Here is an 11604-nt window from a genome sequence, read left to right on the forward strand (position 1 = left end):
TGTCATAAGGACTCTTATTTCCCTTTGGGTAAGGCTACAGAGCAGCTCCAATCTAAACCACACTGAGAATGTTGGAGGCTGAGTGCTGGAGCTGCAAGTTTATGTGTAAAGGGGTGTTGTAGAGTGAGTCAGCAGTACAAACATAAGCAGCAAACATCTTGTGCATTGAAAAACAATTATTCCCCAGAAAGTAAAATACCAGGAAAAACTATTACAAGGCCCACAGCAAGAAGGCAGCACTCCAGGAGCAGAAGCACAGAGCTTCTGTATTCTGATGCTGCAGCAAATCCCAGCTGAATCTGATTTCACTTCCATGCTTCTCTACTTCAGTGTTTCCTATAAAGTTTCATAGCTGCTTCAGGATTAATTTATCACTTCGGAAAGGTATTTCAATGTGCTCAGGACTGTGACACTTGTGGATGGACCAGGCTGTGAAGTCTAGCCCATTTCTCTTTGGAACTGGGCATTGTGAAGCCATCCCTGTTCTACTTTCTGCCCTTGAGCTGTAACATATAATCTGCCTAATGAGAGATTCCTGTGAGACGAAAGGGTGGGGGCACATGCCCATGGAGCCTGTCAGTACATCCAGCACTGTCCTAAAGGACGAGTGTCCTGCCTGTGGTTGCTATTGCATGGATTTCCTTTTGACTTGTGTTGAAAGCCAGCACTGTGTTTTACTCAATAGCATCTGCCAGCAATCTTCGGGTGAGGAAATCACCACTCAGCAAATACAGCCTGCAGCTGCTCCTGCACTGCTTGCCTCTGAGCTAATCAGATCCAGCTTATTTGTGGAGGCTGTGAGCTGTTCTCCCAAAACAAAACCTGCCACAAAGCTGTGACTAGGGCAGTTATTGACCCATTTTGACCGTGCTGGCCCTTGAAAAGCACTGAGCTGGGAAGTAGAAAGTTGAGCTGGAAGCACAAACAGCTTATACAATAGCAAAGCTGCTCCACTGCAAATGAGTCCAGTGACGTGTCTGCAGTGGCATCATCCCAGCCAGACTGGTGGAATTGCTTTTTGCTCCTGATAAACGTGGAGGTCCTGGCTCTCCTGGAAGCCACTGACCACAGCCAGGAGCTGGTGTGAAGGCAGTGGATGCATTTTCTGGTTCCAGTGTGAGGGGTTTCTGCAAAAACAAGCCTGCTGGGCTACCCCTGTGATGCGCTGAGAGCCACAGGAATGGCTCTTCCCTGCTCTGTCTCGTGTCCTTGCTTTGGTTGGAGAGGAATGCAGAATACTGTATATGTCAGATCCTTGGCACTCGTCATTCATAGAGCCTCAGCTCTTTGATGCTGCTTCACTTCATCCCCCCAGACTGACTTCCTTATAAAGCTAAAATGCCTCAGTGCTGGAGCTCAGGGCCAGCAGCTGGCTGGGGTGATTTGGGCAGCCTGGGACATAGGCAGGGCATGGCTGCGTGCTATCCACGCTAACCTGGCTAAAACGCCTCCCAAAAACGCCTCCAGTGGGGCAGGCCAGACCTTTCACACACTTGGACTGGAGGAAGGGAAACACAGGCAGGGTTTTTTTCCGTAGATTAATAAAGCAGGGAGGCTGGCCAGGCTCGCCAGCGTAACTTCCTGCATGACACAGGCTGCCGTGAATTAGTTCTTGTGTAAATTAGAGCACTGTTGCTAGGAAAACAGTTGATCTTAAACTGATATGTCTCTGCTACAATGGCTGGTATGTTGTTCTAAAAGCTATTTTTCTTGTTGCACCTTAGATTGAGGCTGCATTTCTTTAATTACCTTCAAGTCAGTGGATCTTCTCAGGCAGGGAGTGAGCCTCTGAGTTGTTAGTCCCAGAGAGAGGAGTCAGATATAATGATCAAGCTTGCCTGATCCTTTTTTATGATAGACTGAACTGATAAAAGTCCCTTTTGCTTTAAGGCATATTTTCCATTTTCCACTTGATTCACATCCAAATCTCCTTATGCATCTGTGTCCTTTGGGACACTGGACCAGGACACACTATTCTAATTGTGGGAATAGGAATTTCAGATGCAGAGTGACTTTAACCTCTTATCCAGTTGCTGCCAGTGCTTGAATGTTTAAACAGGGAACAGGAACAAGCCTTTTACCCATAAAGTCACTGTGGAGTTCATGGTCCACTGCTTGTCCCTGTGGTCTGCAAGTCCAACAGGGATTCACCATTCCCCATGCACTATGTTAGGATGAAAGTACAGCCTTGCTGGGTCAGGACAAAGGCTCAGGCTGTGTCCTGCTGTGGTGGGGGCCAAGCAGGTGATTGGGAAGCACAGTCTTCCTATGAGCATGGGATGTGCTGCCATTCTGAACCCTTGTGGTCTTTTCCCCTGCCTTATCCAATCCTTTTTGAACTTGTCTCTTTCGGCAGGGAGGAGGCTCAGCCCTGGCATGGCAGGTGCTGCTGGGCTGTCTGGGCTCCAGCTCAGGTGCAAAAGAGTGATGGAGAAGGGCACTGGTTTGTTCTGGCCCCCCAAGCCTCCCCTCAGTAGCAGTCAGTCTCTAGTGCAGACAATGAGCATCTTTCTCTGTGTGGCCCCACTGCCCCAGGAATCCCAAGGGCTCCCAGGATGTAGCCATCATGACTTCATTTTTTTCCAGGTAACCAGCTTTACACTATTTAGCACTCTGCTGCAAATACATGCTCAGTACCAGCTCCACGGGGAGCAGTTCCTCTGCTGCCTTGCACCAGCCACTTGTTCCTTGATCGCACACACCACCGTACCAGCTCTCTGATGCTTGAGAACGTAAAGTGCCAAAAAAATTAGCATGTTAGTCTGACAGGCTTGTTGTCTGTAATCCTTGTTGATTGGTATTTATATTTCTGTGCTTTAAGTCTTTATCAATATGATCACATATTTTTTGGCCATTATTTTGCATGTGATGTCTGTTGAATAGACACACCTGTTTACAAGGCCATCCTGTTTACTTTTTTAAAATGCTGGCATAACATCAGCTTGCTCGTTCACTGGAGCTTCTCCAGGCTTCCTTGTCTTACTGAATCTTGGCATTAATAGTTTGGGTTTTTAAAAATGGATTTTATTTTTTTAGAAGCAGGATACGCAGACTGTTGAGTTTTCAACGTTTGCCTTATGCAACTGTTGTTTAACATCCTCCTGAGTTACTGTTAGAGTGGAAAGCGTTTCACCCTCGTGACAGGAATGCTTCATCTGGCTTCCTCCCAAATGCAGGAGAGAGATATTTATTGCCTTTCCTTCCTGCCCGTCTACCCACCGGCCCACTGTTCCCAGTTTGTATCGCACATGTAGCTGTGCTGGTTGATGCCCACAGCCTGTCCTGCTGCTGCCCTGGGCCAGATCACCTCTGGGAGCCATGAAGCTCAGAGTGGTGTCACTACCTCCCTGCATCTCTCTGCATCCACTGATCAGCATGACAAACACCTGCTGCTTGTTTGTTCTCTTGTCCAGTCCCCAAGCGGAGATGTGCACACAGATGTCTTCTTTTGTTTAAACAAGCAAAACATAACACTTTTGTTTGTTTTTTTAACCTACAGATCTTTTAAGTGGGTATCATAAAGCCTTTATGGCGGAACTGAAGTACGTGAGGTGTGAGGGAAGAAGCTACTGAAGAAATAGGGGGACAGAGGAGTGAGGGGAACCTCTTCAGTTCCCCACACTCCATACCACAGGTAAGGCAGTGTCTTGGTGTGGGCTGTGGGGTTGATTTCCATCCTCCTGCTAGGATAGGATCTTTCTGACAGAAACATCTGGGACCAAAGAAGTATTGTGGTGGTTGGGTTGAGAGAGCCCGACCACTTTTTTATGCTAAGAAGCAACATAATGGGGTGAGTGCTGCCAAAAGGTGTTCAGCCAAGTTTTGCATCTGCATTGTTTCCAAAGCAGCTTCACCTGCAGCTCACAGAGGAGAGACAAACACATGGAAACAGCAGCAACAGCAACAGCAGCAACTGACCTCCAAAAAGCTCAGAGACTACTCAAAAGTCAAAGGCACAAATGAAGGGGAACTGGTTGGGTGGTGAAAACAGCTCCCCAGTCTGTCTCTGTGCCTTCCCCTGGGCTCCCTGCATGAGCTTGGTGGCCCCAGGAGAGGCAGAGCCTGTCTGTGTGACAGCTGGTGCCTACAAATGAATGCACAGGCGCTTTCGAAAAATCCTGTGGATCTCCTCCTTCCACCCAGGTGCAATAAATCTTCAACTATCTTAGCAGTAAAATGTTACCACTTTGTACCTCAGAGAGATGCTGTGGTGCTAAAAGCACATGCTCAAGAAATGGGATGTTTGGATGTATCTGTAATACATGCCATAAAAATAGTTCAAGCTGATGTGACTCCACAGTTTATTTATTGTCCCTATGGTACTGCAGCTCTCTGGCTGGATCCACGAACACTGCCTTGGTGGAAACCTGCACTTAGAAATTAATGAAAACCTTCTGCAATTTCCTTAGGGGTAATCCTGTACATGAGAGTAATACAAAGCATGCTGACTGGCTGCTCTAAAGGAGAAGTCTTGTCCTTTTTTTTTTTTTTAGTGTGTGTTTTTTAAAGAAAGGAAATTACTGCATGTATTTTTCTGACTGAGATACATATTTTCCAAAGTCAGGGGATCAAGGGCTGTAGTTTCTGTGGAAGCTATCTTATCACTGCTGCTCAGATTCTGTCACTGATTTACCTGCTGGTCATAAGGTTTCTCCCTTTCCTACCTTCATGTCCAAGCAGTTTCTGCACTGCATTTACAGTGGTGCTCAGTCCTGCCTGGCATGTCAGGTCCTTTCCTCTGAGTAAAGACTGTTCCCCAGGGTACTTTTGCATTAAGTGTTTTATTTGCTGGCCATGCTTTGGGGCAAAGGGACATCATTGCTCTCTCTGGGTGCTATTTCAAAGCTGCAGCATTTCTCAGGATGTTCCTCTTTTGAGCCCAGACCTCTCCCCTCTATGCCTGTTGCCAGGTGACTTTAGTGGGACATGTCTGTCTCCCACTGCCATGTGCCAGTCTCGGGCTCTGCCCACCTTGGCATGCGGCATGGAGGTGTGCTGCTCCTGCAGGAATTTGGCTTTGAAACATGCAGTGGTTGTTTAGGTGGAGTTTATTTTTGGTACTGATGCAGTACTGGAGTCGAGGTCCTGCTGTGTGGTGTGAGAGAGACAGCTCTTGTCTCTTGCTCTGCTACAGCAACGTGGCAGGACTTTAAATCCCTAAGAGCTCGTGGCAGTAGCTGATACAGGCACTGTTTGCATCCTCCTGAGAAACACATTCTGCCTGAGAGGGGCTGGGGAGACAATTTTGGCTGTCTTGGTTTTGTATATATAGGTTCTCATGTGCATAACATCAGAAGAAACACCGACAGTCATCATCATGGTACAGCCTGTTTTGCTCCAGTCAGCAGATCAATGCATCAGGTTGTGACTTGATTCAATGGGGCTGTACAGGAGTTCCCACACGTGCAGCCCCTGCTGCAGAGCTCTGGAAGGGCAGGGCAGGGAGCTGGGCAGCACTGGGGCTGCAGGCAGGAGGAGCCAGGCAGCAGGACCGGCAGCCCTGGGCTGCGGAAGCCCCACTGCAGCTGCCGAGGAAACAATGACTCACAGAAGGCTCCTGTGGGTGCGTCCACCATTGCTATTAAATGTTGGTATTCACTCACACAGGGAGTAAAACCAGTAGGAATTTTTAAGAGTGTTCCAACCCACGTTTTGAGCATGCAGCTCCCTCTCCTTTGCCCCTCTGTGTCCTGTGGTCTCTGCAGTGCCTTGCTGGAGCTCAAGTGCAAGATCCTTGTCCCCACACGTGCATCCAGGGAGGCCCTCAAGAACACTTTTTGGAGAGGTGAGTATATACCAGTCATTGGGAGAAACAGTGCAGCCCCTCACCCATGGGAGCTGCCCCACTGCTGCTCTCCCTTTCCCTTGTGCCCTTTGGACCTGCTAGGCCATGGCAGACCTGGCACAAGTGCTCTCATCTCTCATTTTCCTTTTTCTCCCTATCCACTGTGAGTCTCAGGGCATGTACTTGTGCTGCTTACTGCACTGGTGGACAACCTCAGAAGCAGAGAAGATGCCAGGCAGGCCAGGGAGGACAGTATCCTCTGCCAGCCCACAGCCCAGACAGGCAGGCAAAGCCCAGCCCTGGCTGGAGCTAAACACGGCCTCATTTCATGGCTAAACAATTCCTCTTTGTGCAGCCTGTTCTCCCAGAACAATCCTCTGCTCTGACAATGTCCTTTCTATGGCTTAGTCCCTGTGGAGTGACCAGCAGCATGCTCAGCCTGATGCCTGGCGGCTCATGCCCTGCTGCCCCATAGCTCAGGTGCAGCACCTGGGACCCCTGCCCTGGACAGACTCTGCTGGGGACTCTGTGGCCACTTCAGGTCAAGGCAAAGTCTTCCCAGGAAAGGCCCCAGCACATCCTGGAGCACTTGAGAGGGTTTTTTCTTCTACCTTTGCTTACTCCATGGAGCTGCATGGCACCACTGTTCCACGGGTTGGGGGGACAGCTGTGGGACATGGTTGTGGAGCGTGACATGTGGGTGTCAAATCACCAAATCTGATTGTAATCCCAACTGCCTGAGTGGAGAAGTCACCCATCTTTGCCAAGCTGCTCTCTCAGGCTCTAGGCAGTCTGGTACAGGTTGCCGAGACGATCAGCTCCTGTGGGCTTTAAATCACAGAGATAAAAAGAAATTACTTCATATGGAAAGGGAGCTCTGGGGATAGATGAGCAGGACCAGGGCTTTCTCATCACCTGCATTTTCTCTCTTTAGGAGCGTGTGTTCTGAGACAGCCTTGAAAGCTACCTGAGGAAGGACAGTTTTCAGGTCCCTACAAGAGACAGAGCTCCCAGAGCTCCTGTGGTCTTCTGCCAAGATGCACTGCATGTGGACAGTCACCAATGCTTGTACAGTAACCAAGGACTCCTGTTGAGCTACGTGTGCTGAAACCTCAAAATCTCCTGACCTTTCCAGCCTCCTGCCAGTCCACTGTGGGCCTTGAGGTGGACTAGCCATACCTACTGCCATGTAGAGACACTGAAAAATGGGCTTCTTCAGGCTTTTAGTATCCTCAGATGCCATGCTGTGGCTATGGCTCTGCTTCTTTCCCTCCCCCTGCCCCATGAGTTCATGGATTTGAAAGAAGCACCATTATTCTGTAAGGTTATCCTATAGTCCAGACGAACAAATAAGGATGCTTTAACAGGTCCAGAGTGGGCTGAGATTTCTGGCATGTCTGTGGAGGATCCCAGGGTGTCCTGTATTGCTGGGGAGATGTTGCCAGCCCATGGAGGTGGGTGTCAGCGCTCATGCTGGAGAGGCTGCTGTGCAGCTGACAAAGAATTCTTGTCCTGGCAGGAAACAACAGTCATGTGTGCTGCCCACCCCGGCTGGCAGGCAGAGTCCAGCAATTAAACACACCGGGGTGAAAGTCTGCCATCAAAACTCCAGTGCACCACCACAGTGCCTGCAAGCTTCCGGGTGATGCTTCCACCTCCCCTTTCCCTTTTCCCTGCCTTTTCCCAGGTGATGTTTGAATGTAAAACTACAGTGTCATGTTTCAGCAGGGGTTTCAGCAGGGTCATTTCATGCCTGCTGGCTACAGAAATGTTGTGAGTTGTTTGGTGGCAGCTTGAGGGGCTTATAGGGACCTTGACTTCCAGGAATGAATGCGTTTCTTTTGGCTTAAGGGGAGAGGGCAACAATGGTAGGGTAATTGGCCTTTACTGCCACTACAATGTAATCAGCACAAATAACTTACAAAATTTTGCACAAGGTGAGTCACTTAATCTTGATATCAGCCGTCGAAGGAGGCAACACATCAGCCTGAACGACACATGCCCAGGCATGGCCTACCTGCCCACCTCCATTTATTGAAATTGCAAAGTGACATGATGGCATTTAATGGGCCTTCAGGGGCTGAGTAACGTCATCTCTCACCACTTTCAGTGGCTATGAAAGCCTTGTTTGATTCTCTCAGTATAGACAAAAGTGTTGTAGGAACATTTCTTGGATGTTTTGTGATTGCCAGCATAATCAAGTTATCATTTTTTTTCCATTGAGCCACAGAGAAGGTGTACAGCAATAATTTGTGGTTGATAGTTCTTCAGAGTCCAACCTCAGGGAAAGGGAGAGGACTAAAACAACATTAGAGAGCCAGTTTACATTCAGTGGTTTTATCTGATTACATGCAAAATTGTTGATTTTTCAGGATTAAAAAGCAAAGGATGGGAGGATCTGTAAATCTTCTTTTCACTCCCCAAGTGTAATAAGATAGGTAAATTTGCTAACTTTATGTGTCAAATGCATTACTGAAAAATTACAGGGCCAAGAGTGCATGGATTTAATTTCACTAAATTAATTTGATCTTTTTATTTTCTTCTAGATTTTTCAAGTTGGGTAATGTTGATGTTTTTGCCAAATAGAACTCTCACCATTCAATTGATCAATATTTTTTTTAAAAAAATCATTGTTATAAATTCAGTGAACAAGGGAATATACACTTACTATATAGACCAGGCATAATCCAAAAGATAATTTAGTTCCCCAGAAAAACAGGATTTTGAGAATTTCTAAATTCTCAGAAAACTGAGAAACTTGACACTAGAAGTGATTGAAACCTCCCTTTTCCCACCCAGCTGCATGGTGAGCCTAAGCCATCTTCAAGGCTGGCACCAGAAAAGGTGCAATACTGCACCAGCATCTCTCATTACATGCAGAAGAAATTATCATTACTAGTCCCTGAGGTCGTAACCTCATTCCTTTTTCATTGCTTAGTTCTTACAGACCTTCCCATCTGATAATCTGGTAATCGTCTGCACTGAGGATGGCTTCAGTATTTGTGCCTTCAGCAAGTTACATTAGCCCACGCCTGCTTTTTGCACCAGGGCAGAGTGATGAGGGGAAAGAGAGGTGCCCTTGGCTCTGCAAGGAGCAAGGAGAAAGCAGAAGACAAGGACTGGTGGAGGGAATAGTAGAAAGGAGGAATGCAGAGACTCCCACCCACCTCCATTTGATTGGATGCCCAGGTTAAGAAGGACCAGCAAGACCCTCACTAAAGCTAAAGTGGAAATGGTGTGTTGTTCTCTCGGATAAGAAATGGAGGAAGGCGCTTAAGCTTTTCCAGACTGGAGCCTGGTGCAGCCCAGGCTGCTGGGACCAAGTGCATAACAGCTAAGTTGTCTTCTGAATTGCAGGTGAAGAGTTAATGACCTGTAGGGCTTTGCCAGCTGCAGGAGTGGCTAGTGCAGGCAGGACACCCTCGTGCAAGCGTATGACAGGATCATCTCTGGTCTGGTGATCCGGACTGCAGTCAGGGTGACATGCTTGGCTGGCTGCAAACAGCTTCTCTCTCCCAGATTTCAGATGGGCAGGATACAAGATGGAATCAGATTACTCATCTATAAAAGATTCTTTCCCAAGACACTTTGGGAAGATCAGGCTGTACGCAACAGGTCACATCACTCCCTTGTCTCCCTCACCTCCCTTATTTTTCAGGGATTTTCTTTGCTATGTGTTCTTGTGCTACCCTGTTTCCAAAGAGGCCGGAAGGCAGAAACCTGGATCCACAACATGTAGCAGATTAGTAAAGTCCTTGCTGGAGGCTTGTCCCCAAGGTTTGGGAGGGAGCCCTGCATCACCCCCTTGGACAGCACAGCACCAGATCCACTTGCCTGCAGCCAGGGTGCTCCGGCAGACCAGGCTCCTTGCTCCAGCTGGAGCTCCTGCACAGGCTGCTGCCACTTTGGGAACGTTGTGGGAAGGGTGAATACCAAGGAACTGCAGACAGCCGCTGAGCAAGAGAAGTAAACAAAGGCCAACATGCAGACAAAGGTAACCCACCAAAGCTAGTGTGTGTGAAAAGAGGAATGAACTGATGGAGGAGAAATAAAATGGTAAAATCTATTTGATGTGTTGGAGAATTAAGAAGAGGAACAGAAGATACAGTAAAAAGGAAAACTAATGACCAAATACCACACAGAAATAATGGTGGAGGTGGCAAACACAATTGTTAAATAGAGTCCAGGACAAAGAGAGGAGAAATAAATTGCATTCAGAGCAGAAGAAAAGAGAGTGACCTGGAAATTAATTCCAATAGCAGGAAGAGGCTGGGCTGTGCAATTTGGGGCTCATTGTTAGAGCCTGACAAGCCTGCCAGCAAGGGTGGATCCAGAGGAGAGAAGGAATGCTTGGAGAAAGCTATGAGATGCAGGATACAAGGTGGAAAAGAATCCAGTACTAGGGAGGGTGAAGGAATCCACTGATGATCTCTAATTTCATGATAAACTACATAGCAAGATTTCCACTAAATTGGATCACAGATCAACTAAAAATAAAGTAATGGTGTAAAATAAAAGGAGGACAAAAAAAGAAAAAGAAGGGTAACAAACAAGGCTGATGCCTATACTTAACAAAGGAGAAAAAGTGATCCAGATTCCTGCGGCTCTGCTAGTCTGATGTTAACAGTATCCAGTTAAAGAGTAACACAGCACTCAGGCCGGAAACGGAGGATAAAATAAAGTTTATTATGTCGACTAACATGATAGTTAAAAAAACCACCTTTCTGTAAAGCTACAGGCCCTGTGTGGACTCCAGGGTGGCAGCTCTGAATCTTGGGACCAATTAGCAGCCTTGGTAGATGTTGGGGCAGAAACAAGCGCAGGAATTTCACGTGGGAAGGAGTGGTTAAGGTCAAGATAAAAGCAGAGCCTGGGGAAAGGGAGCATATCAGGACACACAGAAGGTTACTGCTGAGGTACATTGTGGATGTTTTTATAAATTGATTTCCTTAAGGACTGGCACAAATATTAGGTGTGATCTGATAAAGTCAGGATATTGTGGTGCATTAGCAATGCAGGGAAAAGTAAAGGAATTGCCGTACCACTAAAAAAGGGCAAGAAAGTCACCACAAGTGTGGTTCTTTACTGCATTTTGGGGACTTTGTGAGCCGCAAGCACCTGAAGTAGAAAAGTTACAGAAATAACCAGCCACGGAGACTGCCGCGGATCTGCCTCTGCAAACGCAGCCCTGGCTGTACCCAGATGGGGAATTCTCCCCAGGTGAGCACAAGTCTGCAACTGCTCCTGGTCACCCATCTTCAGGAGAAGAAATGTGAACAGCAGTGCAGCAGAGGTGCCACGGCATTAGATGCAGGGACAGGCAGGCTAGTAAAAATGCTGGAAAAACTTGTTTAGTCTTCCATGTAATGATTGAGAGGGAGATGATTGCAGTCTACAAATACACTGTAGCACGAACAGCAAGGCGGGAGCTGAGTGAGATAAATTACGGCTTTGGCACAGGAACAAATGTTTATTAACCAGCCGCGCATCAAATTAAGCTGTAAATGAGAAGATGATTCCTAACAATTACAGCAGTGAGTTCGGAAAACGCCTTCAGACCGGACGAGCACGAGTCAAGTCCCGCCCACTTTTTAGGATGCAGATTTGCACGGCTGTGAAGGCGCCACGGGAGGGAAACACTCTGGAAACTGCACGCAGTCAGAGCTGGTGTCTCTGGCTTCTGTCCTGTGTCTCCGAAAGCTCGCGGTGGCTATTGCGGTGGTATCAACGCGGGGAAGAACAAGCCTATGAGACGCTGGTTTATGGACCTGTACGGGTCTCCCTCATGCCGTCACCACCACCTTCGAGCCAGCCCGCCG

Source organism: Lichenostomus cassidix, chromosome 8, assembly GCF_008360975.1.
Source record: "Lichenostomus cassidix isolate B80296 chromosome 8, HeHo_3.0, whole genome shotgun sequence".
Taxonomy (NCBI): Eukaryota; Metazoa; Chordata; class Aves; order Passeriformes; family Meliphagidae; genus Lichenostomus; species Lichenostomus cassidix.